This window comes from Thunnus albacares, chromosome 14, assembly GCF_914725855.1.
Source record: "Thunnus albacares chromosome 14, fThuAlb1.1, whole genome shotgun sequence".
Classification (NCBI taxonomy): domain Eukaryota; kingdom Metazoa; phylum Chordata; class Actinopteri; order Scombriformes; family Scombridae; genus Thunnus; species Thunnus albacares.
The window spans coordinates 9948445-9963725 of NC_058119.1; the positions used below are offsets into that span (position 1 = coordinate 9948445).

Sequence of the window (15281 nt, forward strand, 5' to 3'; positions counted from 1 at the left end):
GCCATGTGTCAAGCACAGCAGCGGAGAGAGAGACAGAGAGAGAGAGAGAGAGAAAGAGAGATTACTAGACTTCTATTTCCTCCTACAATGTAAAACAGTCAACGAAATAAGGAACATTAACTTTAACAAGTTCACCTCTGTAATTTCAGATTTCAAAGAACTTAATGACCTCTCAAAATTGAAAATACTCCGAGGAGAAGGAGGACATATCTTGCTGCCCAGTGCGTATCAACATGCCACAACCTGAGGGACAGTGAATGACCTAGACACACACAACACAAGCATGAATTCACGCACGTACGCACACACACACACACACACACATGCATAGGATATACTGTATATACATAATTAATATAAATAATAAGATTGTTCTTGAAACTTTCATGAAAATAAAAACCCATTGAATTGAAAAGAGAGCGAGAGAGAAAGAGAGAGAGCGAGCGAGCGGCGAAGCGAAGAGAGGGAGTGGTGGAAAGCTTTCTCTGAAACAGAAAGCCCATGAATGACTGACCAATCGGTGATCTGCTGTGTTTTCACGTCACCTTTTAGTATCAGCTCAGCTCGAGAAAATTAATTTCACATGGCGTGTTCTGAAAAATGAAGACAGCAACAACAGAGCTTTTAATCAAGACTGAACAGACTCTTAGGCTACTTCCCACGGGCAGTTCAAAACCAGTATGTCTCATACAAGCACAAATCTTTTGAGCAAACATACCCACTCAAATGATCCGAACTGAAGCCACAGAAAATAAACCATCTAAGAACCCAATATGATCTATCCACTTTATTTTAGGATGCACATTTTTTCAAAAGCTCCCTGCTAGTTTCTTTCATGTTGTTGATACTCATTCACACCTCACATCAACAGTATTCATTTTTATATGCGTTGAAGCAGCAACAACGGAGGCCAAGCAATCGGAAGGTTCCGAATAGGCGTGTTTTGAACAGGCGCTGCACTAGTATAATCCAATGATGAGAGAGATGGCATTTGCTGGTTGCCAAACAGACCCACAAGGAGGGAGGAGTATGAATCTGGCAGGCTGGAGATTTGAGAGACTTAGTCACAGACATGGGAAATTGAAGTCGACCGTGCCACAACATGTTCATTTACCCTCTGACACAGATGAACCATAATGACATACCTCTGGAAGCGTAACAATATGGTGAGAAGTTATCCAAAACCGCAAAACAATGCAATAGCAGTCCATAGACATGTAAACTGGGGGGAAGATAGAGAGGAGAGACAAAATGAGGAAGAGACAGAGAGAAATTGACAATGATGATGATGCTCATTGTCAAAATAACCATGCAGCAGAGGTCAATCCGGTCTATTCTTTCATTCAGCACAGAGACGGGGAGAAAAATTCATAGCTCTGTAAAGTAAAGCCACACAGAGACAGAAAGCAAAGGAGAGAATGTGTCATGGCTGCCTTTATGGAAATAAATTAACACTGGAGAAAATGAGACAAAATCCTATAAACACTGCTGCTGGCAAGAGTAGAAAGACACCGTGGGATTCCCAGTGACCAACACACCCCAAAACACACACTCGCAAGGCTTTGATACTCTAGCTATAAACCGCTGCAAGCTGTCAATCTAAAAAGCAGAAGAAATCCATCGGGGTGAGTAATTGAAGTGACACCATGAAAACTTCAAAACTTTTTTGGGATGCTGTCAAGTCAGGAGGATGAACCACAGGACCTAAGACTGTACTGTACGCTAGTCAGGAACATCTGCAGCACGTTTGAACTGTACAGTGGCCTCCTCCTATACAGCCAAGGCGCCTCAGGTTGACCCAGGCTGTACCTGACACATAGTGGCACAGAGCAACCTTAACTGCATCTGGTTTGCCTTAGCAGCCTGAGTAAGACTACATCCAGCATACACTGATAAGCTCTGAAGAGAGCTCGGTGTGACTGGATTTCTCTCTTTCGCTCAGCCCCAGCTTCTCGCTCCTCAATCCCCCTCCCTCCCACCTCCTTCAACTCTCTAACCACCCCATGACATTTAAGGGTGCCTGGCATCTGTTTGAAGTGGGAGAGGGGGCATTAGCTCTGGTTTCCTGCCCAAATCCCACACAAGCCAATAAAATGCATGCAGGTCTGAGGAGAACCAAAGGAATTCCTGTCCACTAAATGTTAAAGGTGGAGTGCGAGACTTTTACATATTAAATGAACATCCATTACATTCAAGCCCTTTCCAAATGAGTTTACACAATGCTGATTGAGCTTATCACCACCAGATTATCACCGCCACATCAATGTCAGATAAATCTCTCTGTATTTAACAGTATACAAAGTTTATCTGGTGTTTGTGGTGTGGCGACTTTCCCACGCTGGCATACCGGTAGTGATGCGTTTTACGTCAACCAACAATGATTGCTTTGCCAGAGCTGAAGGGCGCCCATAGAGCACGGGCACCAGAAACTTCCACCAGCCAAGCCGGCTAACTTCTGGTTTAACCCTCCACTAAATATTTACTAACTATTCTATTTACTTTCATTGCCAGAAGGGGGATATAAGAGTTCTGCACTGCAGGTTTAAACAAACAAGATGGGCATTATGCCTTAAATTAGAGTATATACTGTACTACTGCTTGTTGCAGACGCTATTGTTCTTCTTGTTTTTATTGCTTGTATGTGACTGTCTGTCTGCTCCATGAGACTCTAAATTACACTTAATGATGTTAATTAGAGGATAATCATTATTAATATACTGTATGTACATTGTCTCACATTTGGATTTTTGTGTAACTTTGTGTTTTATAGCATTATGTAGTTAATACAGCCCTACACCTTCTAGCCTCTTATATTCCAGTAATCACTCAGCAGCAGTGAGGGCTCGGAAGGTCAGAGTCAAATCCCAAGGGCTTCTGATTTCATTTTGCCGAGGTGGAAATGGGACTTTTGCCTTTTCCTGTGGCAAATCTCACACTAAGTAGCTGCACTAGGCACTTGAGAAAGTCCCTGGAGATATTTATGTGTTGACCCATTCTTGGTCAACAGTGCTGTGTTATTTGACCTTTGTCCCTGGGATATTCTCACTGCATACACTGCCAGTCCAGACAAACTTAGGAAGTACTGCCATCTACTGGCAGTGTCACAAACTTCACGCTAATGTCAGAATTAGTGTACAGATGAGAAGACCTCTTGGGGTTGATTATGAAGTGATTCTGATTAGATCTTATTATTCATACAGAGCAGGCTGTGTATAACAATTATCTACCATGTGTGGATGAATACCCATGTTGCAAAAATCACATCCTCCAAACTGTAATCAGTGATGTAACCCTCTGGTGGATTGATCTGATTAGTGTGCAAAACACATGCACACCTTTTTTGTCCAGGTGCTTGGTTCAAACTGTAACTGTAATTTCTGCTACACAGGGATTCACAACAATGTTAAACACAACCCTTTAAAATGTCTATTTTATTACATTAGGAAAATAATGATTTTTCTTACAGGTACAGAGGAATCAGATACAGCTGATTATTCTTGATTAAGTTGATTTTTTATACCCATACAAAATGCAGTTATCAATAAACAAATCAAATATTCATACTGATATTCATTCATATTCATTCATATCTATTTTATTGATGGTAATTCGAAATGTTAATGTCATTAAAAATTACATCAACCAAAATTAATAAACATGTTTAAAACAATGTACTGTATGTCTGAACAGGTACAGGACTGTAATTATTGCATATGACTATAAAACACATTTTATAGTAGTTAATAAATCACCATCCGTATTTTCTAATGGGATTATTACAATCCTGTTATTAATGTAATTATATTAATTTTCCCCCAACACTGTGATACACACTTGGCTGATATGTAAATGGTGAGTCAGGCTCTTTTTCCATTCAGCAGGTAATTTATTAGGTCACATAGTCAGATGAGGAATAAAATAGGGGGAACATGCGGGATTGATGAATACACTTGGAGGTTAGTGAGGGTTTAACTACCCCAAATTAATGTGTATAGGCTGGATCAGACGTCGGGCTACTTTTCAGAAGCTGCTGAGATGCATTTTAACAGTCTACGTGTTACTCAATTAAAAGGCTAATGAAAAGGCCATTAGGATTAAGTCTAAGGTGTGCTTTGGATGAGATAAATATGTTGGTGAAATTGCTTTCCATAGCCTTGCCAGCAGACAGTGATTGAGAAAGGTCAGCATAAGGTATTAGTCATTTTCCAATCTATTCTCTCTGAAATATAGAGAGTATAATGGCCCGTGCTTCTGTCCAGTAAAAGGTTTAATTAAAGCAAGATGAAAATGATGATTGGAAAAAATCAGCATGGAAAATAAATCAGCAAAAAGTGGTTGGGCTAATAAAAAGAAAAATCTTCCCACACTCTGAACAACAAGTAGTTCATTTATAAACCTCCAGGCAATTTCTGGCAGTGGGAACTGATCTTGCATTACTTCTGTGCTGTGAGGAGTAGGCTTGTCTGTGAAGGAGGCGAAGGGGCAAGAGCAGAGAAGGAGAAAAATCCACAAATGAAAAGGCCAGTATTATATTGTCTATTGGAGTAAATAATGAAGCTACTTAAGATTTTGAATAGTTAGACACATGGGGAAAAGTAGCACGTCTAAGTAATGACTTGTGACGTGTGCTCAAATACAGTTAAGCTATTTGATGTACTGCACGCAGATCAGTTTAAACATATTTGGAAATCCTTTCTGACCACACAGCTTTCACCCATGAACCACCTATAATAACACTCTAGATGGCAGTAGAAGCCTCAGTATTCTTCCTGTCACCTACAAGAAATACACTCAATGCTCTTGACAGTCTCTCGGTGAAACCCAACACTTGCAGAAAAGGATGCTTCACAAGCATCCACGTTTGAGAGACTGCCAGGCAAATCCGCAGCTTGGGCTGATTATTTGCTCCTCGATGGTTTGGGAAAGTAGGCCAAGGCACCATTGATTCTGATTTGCAATAAAGATTTGACACAAGAAACAGACATCACACATACCGTGCCGAGGAAAAGACGAAAAGAACGAAATACAAAGGCAGAATTTACCATTTGATGTCACATTTGTGGGGAATTGAGAAATCAACAAGGATGTCTGTCACGTGAAGAATAAAGAGTCTTCACCCTCCCGCTCAGCTCAATTTAGAGACGTGGCCACAAAGTTGTCATGGAAATTTATGAAGAACTTGTTGCTTTCAACATACGACGTGTGAAAATATAAACAAAACCGTCATCTGCTGCTTGTTTTGACATAAATGTTGTGACCGTGTAGATTTTACAGTATTATCCAGCTGTGGTTGCTTCAAACTGATATCACAACCCATTTCACACAATGACATATTTTGTTTGTGGAAATAGTCACGACAACACACTTAAAAGACATGTAGAAGCAGATTACATGCAATAGTTTGCATCCTTAGATATACATGTACTACACCTACTCCTGTACGCTACACACTGAGGCACACACACACACAAATGAAAGGGTTTATGGGGAGTGGTTGATGGCAAGTGAACAGGCCAGAGGAGATGGAAGAAGCACACCAGGGGGAATGATGAGAGGAAATGATGCGCATGATGAGTGCTGAATGGTTGGCCAGTGGGACAGACCCTGTCAGACTGTTTGCTAAAGGGGTGGAAGACAGAGAGAGAGATGACTGCAGAGGACAAGAAAGAGAGGAAGAGCATGGAAGAACAGGAGAAAAATGATGATCAATGTCAAAATACTATTACCCTGTGACAACCAAGGTTTTTCCTGTCTTGCGCTTCATGATCACTGAACTTCACTGTGATTGCGCTTCATCTCTGCCGTGTAGCTATAGTCGACCAGCGGATGATTACTAACTCGAAGGGTTCAGAGATAGAAAACCGGGCCAGTAGCATGTTTTATTCAGCTCTTATTACATAAAATCTGTGTTGCAGTTCCGATTCCTCAGTTGTATGAGTATTTCTGTAGCCCAGAAATGTCTAGGGCTCCCGGTGCTGTATTGAGCATCGTTTGCTCCTCTTGTCTTTGAGCTTTTCATCTGCAGAGCGGGCCCTCACACAGAAACAATGATGACCCAGTTCTGGGTTTGTCTCTGTCTTACAGCCAGTTCTCTTCTGTCCTAATCATAGTCCCTCAGCTCCAAGAGCTGCCGCGCTACCAAGACAGGAGAGAAAGAGAGAGAGAGAGGGGGGAGGAGAGAAGACAAGGAGAGATAAAAAAAAGAGAGAGAGAGAGAGGAAGAGGCGGAAAGAAAGTCAGCATGAGAGGAAGAGAAGAGAAAGAGAGAGCTAATCTCCACGGGAAAAGAAGAGAGAGGATGACAAAATATAAGGATGGGTGAATGGATGGATACGTTCACAGATAGAAACAGGGAGAGAGAGGAAGACAGAGAAGGTTAAACCACAGCACCTTCTCTGATTCATTCCCTATGGAGAGCACATCTAAAGGCAAGGATTGATTCCATGACAGGTTGTGGAAGAAGGGAAACGGAGGCCTGATGCACCGTGCTTCTTCATCTGCACAGATGTCTCTAGAGATACAGGAAATCAGGTCATTCTGTTCATGATCAGGTGTGACTATACATTTGCGAGCAGGGCTGAGGAACCCTGTTATGCTTATGTAATATGTGATATAGGACCACATTTCTAGTCGCGTACCTGAATATTCAATAAGCACATCCAAGCTATACACACAAATTGTTGTTTTCTGTTGAGCTGATCTTGTAAAAAAATGAAAATAAATGCCTTGGTGTAACATAAAATGTTGAAACACTATAACCCAGTACACCAACTGATTGAAATCATCAGATTAGGGCTTTTCTTGGAAGCATTTAGTGTGAAAAACTGCATCTTCAGAGAGCTAATTTCACAGTTTTGTATCTCGATAATCTGCTCAGATGGGTTACATATAGTAAGTCTTGGCTAATTTCACTGACATTTAACGGGTTTATTTCAAAGATGCCTGTGAGGAGCGGAACAATGCGAAGTGACGTAGGAGCACAGAGTACACAGATAACAATCCTGTACTAAAATGCTGTGATGGATTGACGTATTTGGCGAGAGAAAAGATAATAACTAGCATTTATACATGCACTTTCATCTCCTGATTTGTATTTCAGCGTGAAAATAGGTTTGTAAAGTGAGGGCATTCTGTGGGTTTAGGACTTGGTTTTTAATATTAAAGGAATAGTTTTTACCTTCCGCCACAGTTCAGTCAGGAATTTCAGCAGTGGCAGCTGGTGAAATTTTTATTTGGGAGGGCGCACTTTTTTCGGAGGTTGGGGGCAGTGTAATCATTTTATCAATGTATGCGTTTATTTAATAGGGACAATGCAAAATAACATAGCACCACTATAAAACTAGACTATTATATTACATAGGGCCTACTTTAAGGCATGTTGTCAACTTTTCTGCACAATACAGCACTACCACGGCTAAAACCATTGTAAAGACCAAAACCACACATTTAGCTTCTATCTCACCTCTGTAGCTACTCTCTGAAATTCTCGTGGGCCCCGTATGCGGCGTTTCTTGGCCAGCTGCTGCTGAGATACAGACATATTTTATCACAAATATACCCGGATGTACCATGATGTGCAACTCGCTCTCTCCTGCCACCCGTTGGGTGGTGGTGTGTAAATCAGATGCATTTAGATAAAAGCCATTTGGGTGCTGGACAAATGTGCCCAACAAGCTTGTATCTCTTATATTGAAGAGGAGCAAACTGCGCATGTCAACTGGCAAAGAATCTTGTGCCCCCGGCTGGAAATACATCACCTAGACAATGTACAACATTTTAAATCAACATTTTAATTGCAGATTATACATTTTACTCACTAACTATATAATAATTTATTTAAAAAATATATATATATTTCAAAGTCATTTTGTTAAGTCTTATTCAATGAAGGTCTATGTGATCCTTCTTCAAGTAGGGAGTGGTAGGGTGGTGTCCTAGTGCCCTCTACTGACCAGCCGCAACTGAATTTCAGTCCACAGAAGCAAAAAGAGGGAATTTTGTATTAAACTGGTGGTAACTTTGGAATATATTGACTCGATTTAGCTAACTCAGACTGCGGAAACCTCAGCTTAGCTTCAGTCGAACTTTGGAATACATATTTGCACAGAACAAAGGCTCTGGATTCTGTCCCTCATTTCTTACAGTGTAGTCACGTTCAGACAGAAGAGCTTCAGGGTCAGTATGGAGAGTAGAAATGGTTACAGCAACCAAGATCCATTTCAATGTACATACTGGCATGTCAGTATTGTATTAAGACAGACTTGAAAAAACCTGAACCTATGCTTTAAAATTAGAGAGAAAGTGAACTCTGCCACCTTAACAGGCCTCTGCTTCTTGATTCACATGTCCCACCACTTCCTTCTATCACAGGTCATCATCCTCCTCTAATTAACCATGATTGATCCAAAACTAATTGCTCACAAAAATGAAACGCATAAATCAATTTATGAGTCAAAAGGAAAAAAATACATTCCAGTAAGTCAGCAAGCCGTGACAATAAATTTATAATTTAATAAATACTGTGTATATATGTTTGCACGGTACAAATATTTTGTTAAATCATTCATGCATAATGTGCAAAATTTGGAGGATTTCCAAGCTAACCAAGAAAAAAAAGCAATAGCATTTTGTGACTTCATGTTGATGTCACTCAGGTCTACTGTCAGTGATGCAAATGGACAGGAGAGTAAACACTGGACAAATTGTGCATCCAGCATGAAAATGTCTCCCTCTCCCAGACACCCTTGTCACTGGGGTTAGTGCCAGCTGGGGACTGTAGGGATGGATCTGACCTTGCCAGTCTCCCCATATCTGGCACGGTACCCAGGAAAAGGTTGATATTAGCTTATGATAAAAATATGGTTTATTGGAAAAAAGAAAAAAAAAATGTGACTAACTCAATTTGAGAATGTGAGATGTCCCCTTGCACAGCCCTCCTCTACTGACACCAAATGTAATGTTAGCAGACAGGACGGTTAAAGTAGATGTGAACCATACAGTGCCTCACTGTATCCTGTGTGTCTGGGGGAGGGGAGGTGTGAATGAGAGAGTCAACGGTCAAGGGTGCCAAAGCTAGTGAGGCACAGAGTTGGCATTGTGCTGGCAAGGAGCTAGTATGGGGGAGGGGGATTCCTTGCCTGGCAGTGTCTGTCTGTCAGAGTAGAGGGACCATCTCAATGACTCCTAAGACGTCTGTATTATGCTAAGACATGTATCCTTGAGGGAGCACGGCTTGGAGTTGAAAGTCACACAAGGACGGAGATTTAGCATGGCCAATAAGAAGATACAGCATGACTTACAGCGCTGCATCTGCATATATTGGTTTGAATAGCGATATTTAAATAGGTTGATATTGCTTCACCTTATTAACAAATCAATACCAAATGATACTTTCTATAGTGATGCAGCAACATTTACGACAATACATGATTTACAGCAATAAACACAGAATTGACAGTTTTTAGATGCATGGTTTAATGAGCTCATAAATATAGACATCTGTGCTATGTTTGTGTTTGTGTTATCTGGGAGTTTAACTGCATGTGTTTCGATTTGCACCGTGATATATATATCTCTGACATGAAGAGATGAATTACACCCTCAGCTCATTTCTTCCTCCTTCCCAACCTTTACACAAGGTGACCTTGCGTGTAACATCATTTACAACTGAATGACATGTTTGCTGTTCATAGTGCTGCCAAGCTGCATCAACAGCGCTAGTGTTGTGACACATTGCTTAGCCGGTTTGTAGCACTAAACGGTACAATTCAATGAGGGGGAATTGTCTTTGCTTCCATATGCCTTCCATCTGCCTTGCTTACACTGATCCTTTCTTTCTACATTGAGACTGCAAACAGTTATGGCATGTATGGGGGGATAAACAAACGCAGATGCCGTTTCAGTGTGATCAACCGCCTCCAACTCATCTTCCTGTAAATTGAGAGCTTAACTGCTGCAGAGCAGAATAACTGAATGTGGCTTTGGCAATAAAACAGAAAGATATCTGGCTTTTAATTACCTCTACAGTACCTATTGCACAAGTATAAGATGCAGCCCTTACTTGACTTCTCTTGCGGTCCAAATCACTGACAGTATTGGCCGCACCTCGTCATCCTGTCCCTATGCTCCACCAACCAGTGGTTGATGATGTGAAATATTGATTTGCATGTCCACCCATATCACCACGCCTTGGCTTTGCTGTCAAGTTCATTTAGAAGAAGCCTCTTTAATGGCCCTTTGATGCCAAGCTTGTGGCAGCGGTCACAGCAGAGGTGCAGAAGGAGGGGGAAGAAGTCCCTCAGGGGAGACGACATAATACACACATGAGGGCAAAAACAGCATAATGATGTTTAGAGATTCTCATAATCAAGCACTGGGTTTATAATCAAGAATATTCTGGCTGCAGTGGTGTAAGAAGCTTCACATGAGCACTGTATTTAGGGCATAAACCTGCAGTTATTCATGCAAAGGGAATAAGTTGCTTAGTGCATCAAATGAGCTTGTACACTATATTTCCCAATTAGTCATTTCAGCATGGATACACTCTTCTGCTTCATATAAGCAGCCAACAGCCTTGCCTGAACTTAGACACACACATAAATGGATACACAGAGGCATATACACACACAGAGGGTAAAAAACACTGGTTTATGAGCTGCATCAGAGACAGGATGGCCTTTGCAGAAAACAAGAGGTAAAAGGTTACTCTCCTGTCACAGAGTGAGGGTCAGTGTTATGTCCCTGGTTCAGTGGTCTATAGACAGATTTCAGGCTGAAAACTAATGCCACATGAGACCATGTGCGAGATAACAAGGTGACCTTTTCATGCACAGGATCTAAATGACAAAGTGATGTTAATGCCTTGACTCAAAGCCCCTTTAGTCTTCTTCTAATCAGACTTCGGTTTCATTTCTCTTCACAAAAACGACTGCAGAATGACTGCGAAGGTTCCACACAAATCAGGGGCTGTTGATAGTTGATGGGTTTGTTTTCCACTTTTTTTTTCTCTCTCAGTGAATTTTAGAGGCTGCTTCAGTCAGACAACAACAGTTCATCATGCAGCGAGAGAAACCAGTGGCCTTTATTCTCACTGCCATGGTCCCTGACATTGTCTGAATGGCAGAGTGAAGAAGAAATCTACTGAGACAACAGAGGGAGGCAGACACGGTGGAGGGGAAAGGAGCACAGAGAGAAGCGGGAAAAAAAGAAGATAGACAGACATAGTCCAGGGACAGAATGAAGGAGACAGGCCACATCACCGTTAATAAGACAAAGACCCCAAAAAACACCTTTTGTCAATGTCCTGGCTCTAGAAAAATACACCAAAACATGAAAGCCAAGGCGTTCTCTGTGCCCTCCTGAAGCGTGCAAAGAGAGGTGAGTCACAATATACAATTGAACTAGGAGAGGCCAATTCACAACACAGTCATGCTGGTTCAGATATTGCAGGCGGCATTGTGGGATAGACTATGGGGGAAGCAGAGGCGAGGGGGGGTGGTGGTGGTGAGGGAATGAGTAAGATAGAATTGCTCTCCATTACGCTCTCAGTGTGAAATCCAAAGTCTTTATTGTTATAATGTCATTAGCTCATCCTGTGTCCCACTTCTGAAGATTTGCCTCATCCTCCCTAAACCCCTGTTTATTTATTTATTTGCATGGAAAAATATAGGTCACGCATTCATACAGACCATACATTTTTAATAGTTTTGCAGCTTTAATTCAAATGTCTGCAAGCAGCCCCTGTGAGCCAATCTGCCGCAGACGCTGAGTATGAATCAAGCATAAACAACACACACAATGCACAGCAGAGCAGGCTGTCTTTTCAGAAGCCTGAGGTATTTAGAAATACCCCTGCTAATACGGCTGTGGCATGATTAAAAACATCCTCTTTTCAAAGTGCATGCTATGATAGTCAAGGTGAAGAGAGGACAGAAACTTTTGCTTTACAACTGTGGCTGATTAGCAAAGCCAGGATTCTTATTCCATGGTGGACATGTTGGTCTATAAACGGCATCTGCCAAAAGCCAAACAGGTTAAATCTAAGCCACAGTATATGCAGCTAAATTCTACAGAGCTGTCACAATTTTGAGACACATCTGCAGATTATTTGATCCGTGTTTATGTTGATCAGTCTAGCTCCATTTCTAGGAGGCATAAGGGAGCCCAGAGGCTGTAACTGGCCTTTTCCCTCCCACAGCATGCTCTATCATTTCCACTCTTCTATCTATCACTGAAGAGAAATGGAGAAAGGGCACTCTGTCTGTGTCTTCAGTACCCATCATCACCACTGTGATGTTTATATGAGATTAACATAGAGGCTCAGTCAAATGAGCACCCTGAAACAGACAAGCTAAAACAAATGTAAAGATGGTGTAGAGGACCTTTTATCTTTGAGTGTGACTTTCAAAATTTAACGTGGTTGCAAAAATCCTGAAAGTCACCGAGACGTTTGATTTATTGTCTGCTTCAACCATGAGAGATGGGCAGGAGCAATAAGTAGAATGCACAAACCAATTTCATCTGGAAATCAGGCATGATAACAGCTAAAATTGTGTAGAATTTGAAGGGTCTGGATGTTTTACTAGCACTGGATTGCTTCTACCAGAGTAACATTTCTATGGTATTTTAGTGGAAAGAAAGGGATAGGATTGATATTATGGTTCCATTGTTATATTTTACATCCATTTAAATCTGATTAGACCGTGATCTCACTTGGGACGAATGTCTTCACTTTTAAACAAGGTTTCTTCTGGGAGGCAACAAAGCGATAACTGCCTCTTGGATGATATAACAGGAGATAAAATGACAGTGAGAGGAAGATGTTAAGAACTATTTCATTTATTACTTTTCTCACATCAGCAGTTTGCCAAATGACACTGCATTTCAATTACAACCATTTTCCCCCCTATGGTTAAAACACATTGCTTTAAACGTAAAATTACACAGCTCTCTGTTTGTTGCTTTTGAATTGCATGTGTTTAAAACCTGTGCACTTTAGTTACTATCCTAATCGTATTAATCATATTTAATTGCAAATACAGGAATGCAAATAAGGAAATGCATGCAAGGTTTTAAGTGATATGTAATCTAATATACAGTATGTGGCTGCAGCACTCACATTTACAATCCAACAGGGTTCTTTAGCATCTTTATGCAGTAAAGACATCCTCCAAATGAAATGTAAGTTGTTAGTTACACTTGATAAGAGAAAGATAGACTAGTTCCTTAGCTGAGTGGAGCTGTAGTATTGTATCTTGAATGCATTAAGTGGGCAAAATCAATACATGTCTGCACTGTAATGCAATGTCAGCAACACCAGCAACACTGCAATGTCAATCTGCCAGAACAGAAAAAACAAATTTTTTATTTCACGCTCTGTCTAAAAATGAAATTGCTGTGAAGACAGAATTTAACCATGGTTAAGTTAAGACATTAGAAATGGTTACTTTCTCTGTGTGGCCACAATCTTTGCCCACCAATCCTCTGATCACAACCTCCAACTTAGAAGGAGAAATAAGGAGAAAATTTTATCACAAAACATCAGAATTTCAACTGACTAATTCTGCATTGCAAATGTATATCATAACAGATGCTGTATCCTATAATTTTATCATATGGGTGAAAATATTATTGGAGCACTAACATATTTTTTCCACAGTGACCAAAGTCAGGAGGTCACTGACTTTCAATCAAATGATACTAAGGAAGAAAGATAAAATCTTGAATAGAACTGACCTTCAGTTTAGTGTGACAGTGTCATCATGTGACATGATAAAATAATGAAATCATCCACTCCTATATATAAGATTATTTGTGCTTCTTAGCATCACTTGCCCTCACTTCATCTCCTTGGTCCAGAATAAAATATCTTGGCAACCATCTGGTGAATTTCCATAAAGTTTGATTTGACTGGCCTGAATTGACATGTACTGTAACACTACCAGCAGGTAACAGTTTCTCCAGTTCAAGATATCGAAATAACTACACTGTATAAGAGTGAAGTTATTGAATATTTTTGTAGTATCTCTTTTCAGTGTTGCACTTTTTAGACGGTCCCTGTGCACTCGTCTCCCAGCCGGCTGTACATATAGAGCAACGTTATTAATCCAGCTCACACGATGGCTCATTTTGGTGAAAATTAGACTGTAGCTTGTTGTCTACATTACTATGGTAGGAAAGAGGTGTCGTTCATGTTTTAACAGCATTTCGCATATGAGTTATTGATCCGGGAAGTTCAAATCTGTGAATGTATTTCCAACTTTACTGAGGTGCTGTTTGGTACCCCCTCCGGCACTTGGTGTGTGTGTAGCGGCGGCGCTGCTTTGAGTGTACATAAAATCTAACATTAATAGATTACAAATACATTCAATTCAATTTTAATTATAATGCGCCAAATAATAACAAAGTTATCTCAGGGCACTTTTCACATAGAGAAGGTCTAGACTGTACTCTTTAATTTATAGAAACCCAACAATTCCCCCATGAGCAGCACTTGGCGACAGCGGCAAGGAAAAACTCCTTGTATCTATATTAGTCTACTAGTGTATTTTTACATACTGCTTGAGCATGTCCAGTACACTTTAAGTGTACTTGAAAACTCCTACAAATGTATTATAAGGGAGACTCTGCAGTGTGCTATCAATGTGCTTAAATATACTCCACTACGTTGCACTTGTAATGTAGAATATTTATTTACTGCTTGAGTTTACAGTAGACTTTAACTGTAAACCCGCAGGAACCTTTTTTCAATGCACTGCATTGTGTTACAATAATGTGCAGGGGGATGCTGTTTGGATGGTGAGAGTATTCTGTTTTATTTACCCTAATTTGTAAAGAAAGGAAATACTTGTTTATGTTAAACAATACTTCTTAAAGTTGTAAAATTTGAATGTTTATTTGTAATCGCATTTCACACAATAAAACTGATGGCACAGTGTTCATTGAAATCTATTATTCATAAGTTGGACTCAATTCAACGTATATTAACAATGTATTTTAACAGTATTACTTAACTGTGTTTGTAATATAAAAAGAATTAAATCTAATTTCTGTCTCTGGTATGTACTAACATTAAATACAGAGTAGACCTTCATACATAATATGAGATTACAGGAGTGTTATCACGATCCTTTGTCTCCTACCTGTTGCCACTCCCTAAGTAGCTCTCTCCCTCTCTCTCTCCCTGTGTGTATGTGTGTGTAAGACACACCAGATGCACTTCATCTCAGTAATCAAGCCCTCTACAAATACTCAGCCCTGCCACTTCCACTCTGCCAGATCGT

General features: G+C 40.4%; 1 protein-coding gene across 3 annotated transcripts in view; it reads right to left on the minus strand.

Annotated features, from left to right (window-relative positions):
• The window catches only part of jag1b (jagged canonical Notch ligand 1b), a 205092-nt gene that overhangs the window by 110989 nt on the left and 78822 nt on the right, over positions 1–15281 (minus strand). The window lies entirely within an intron of this gene.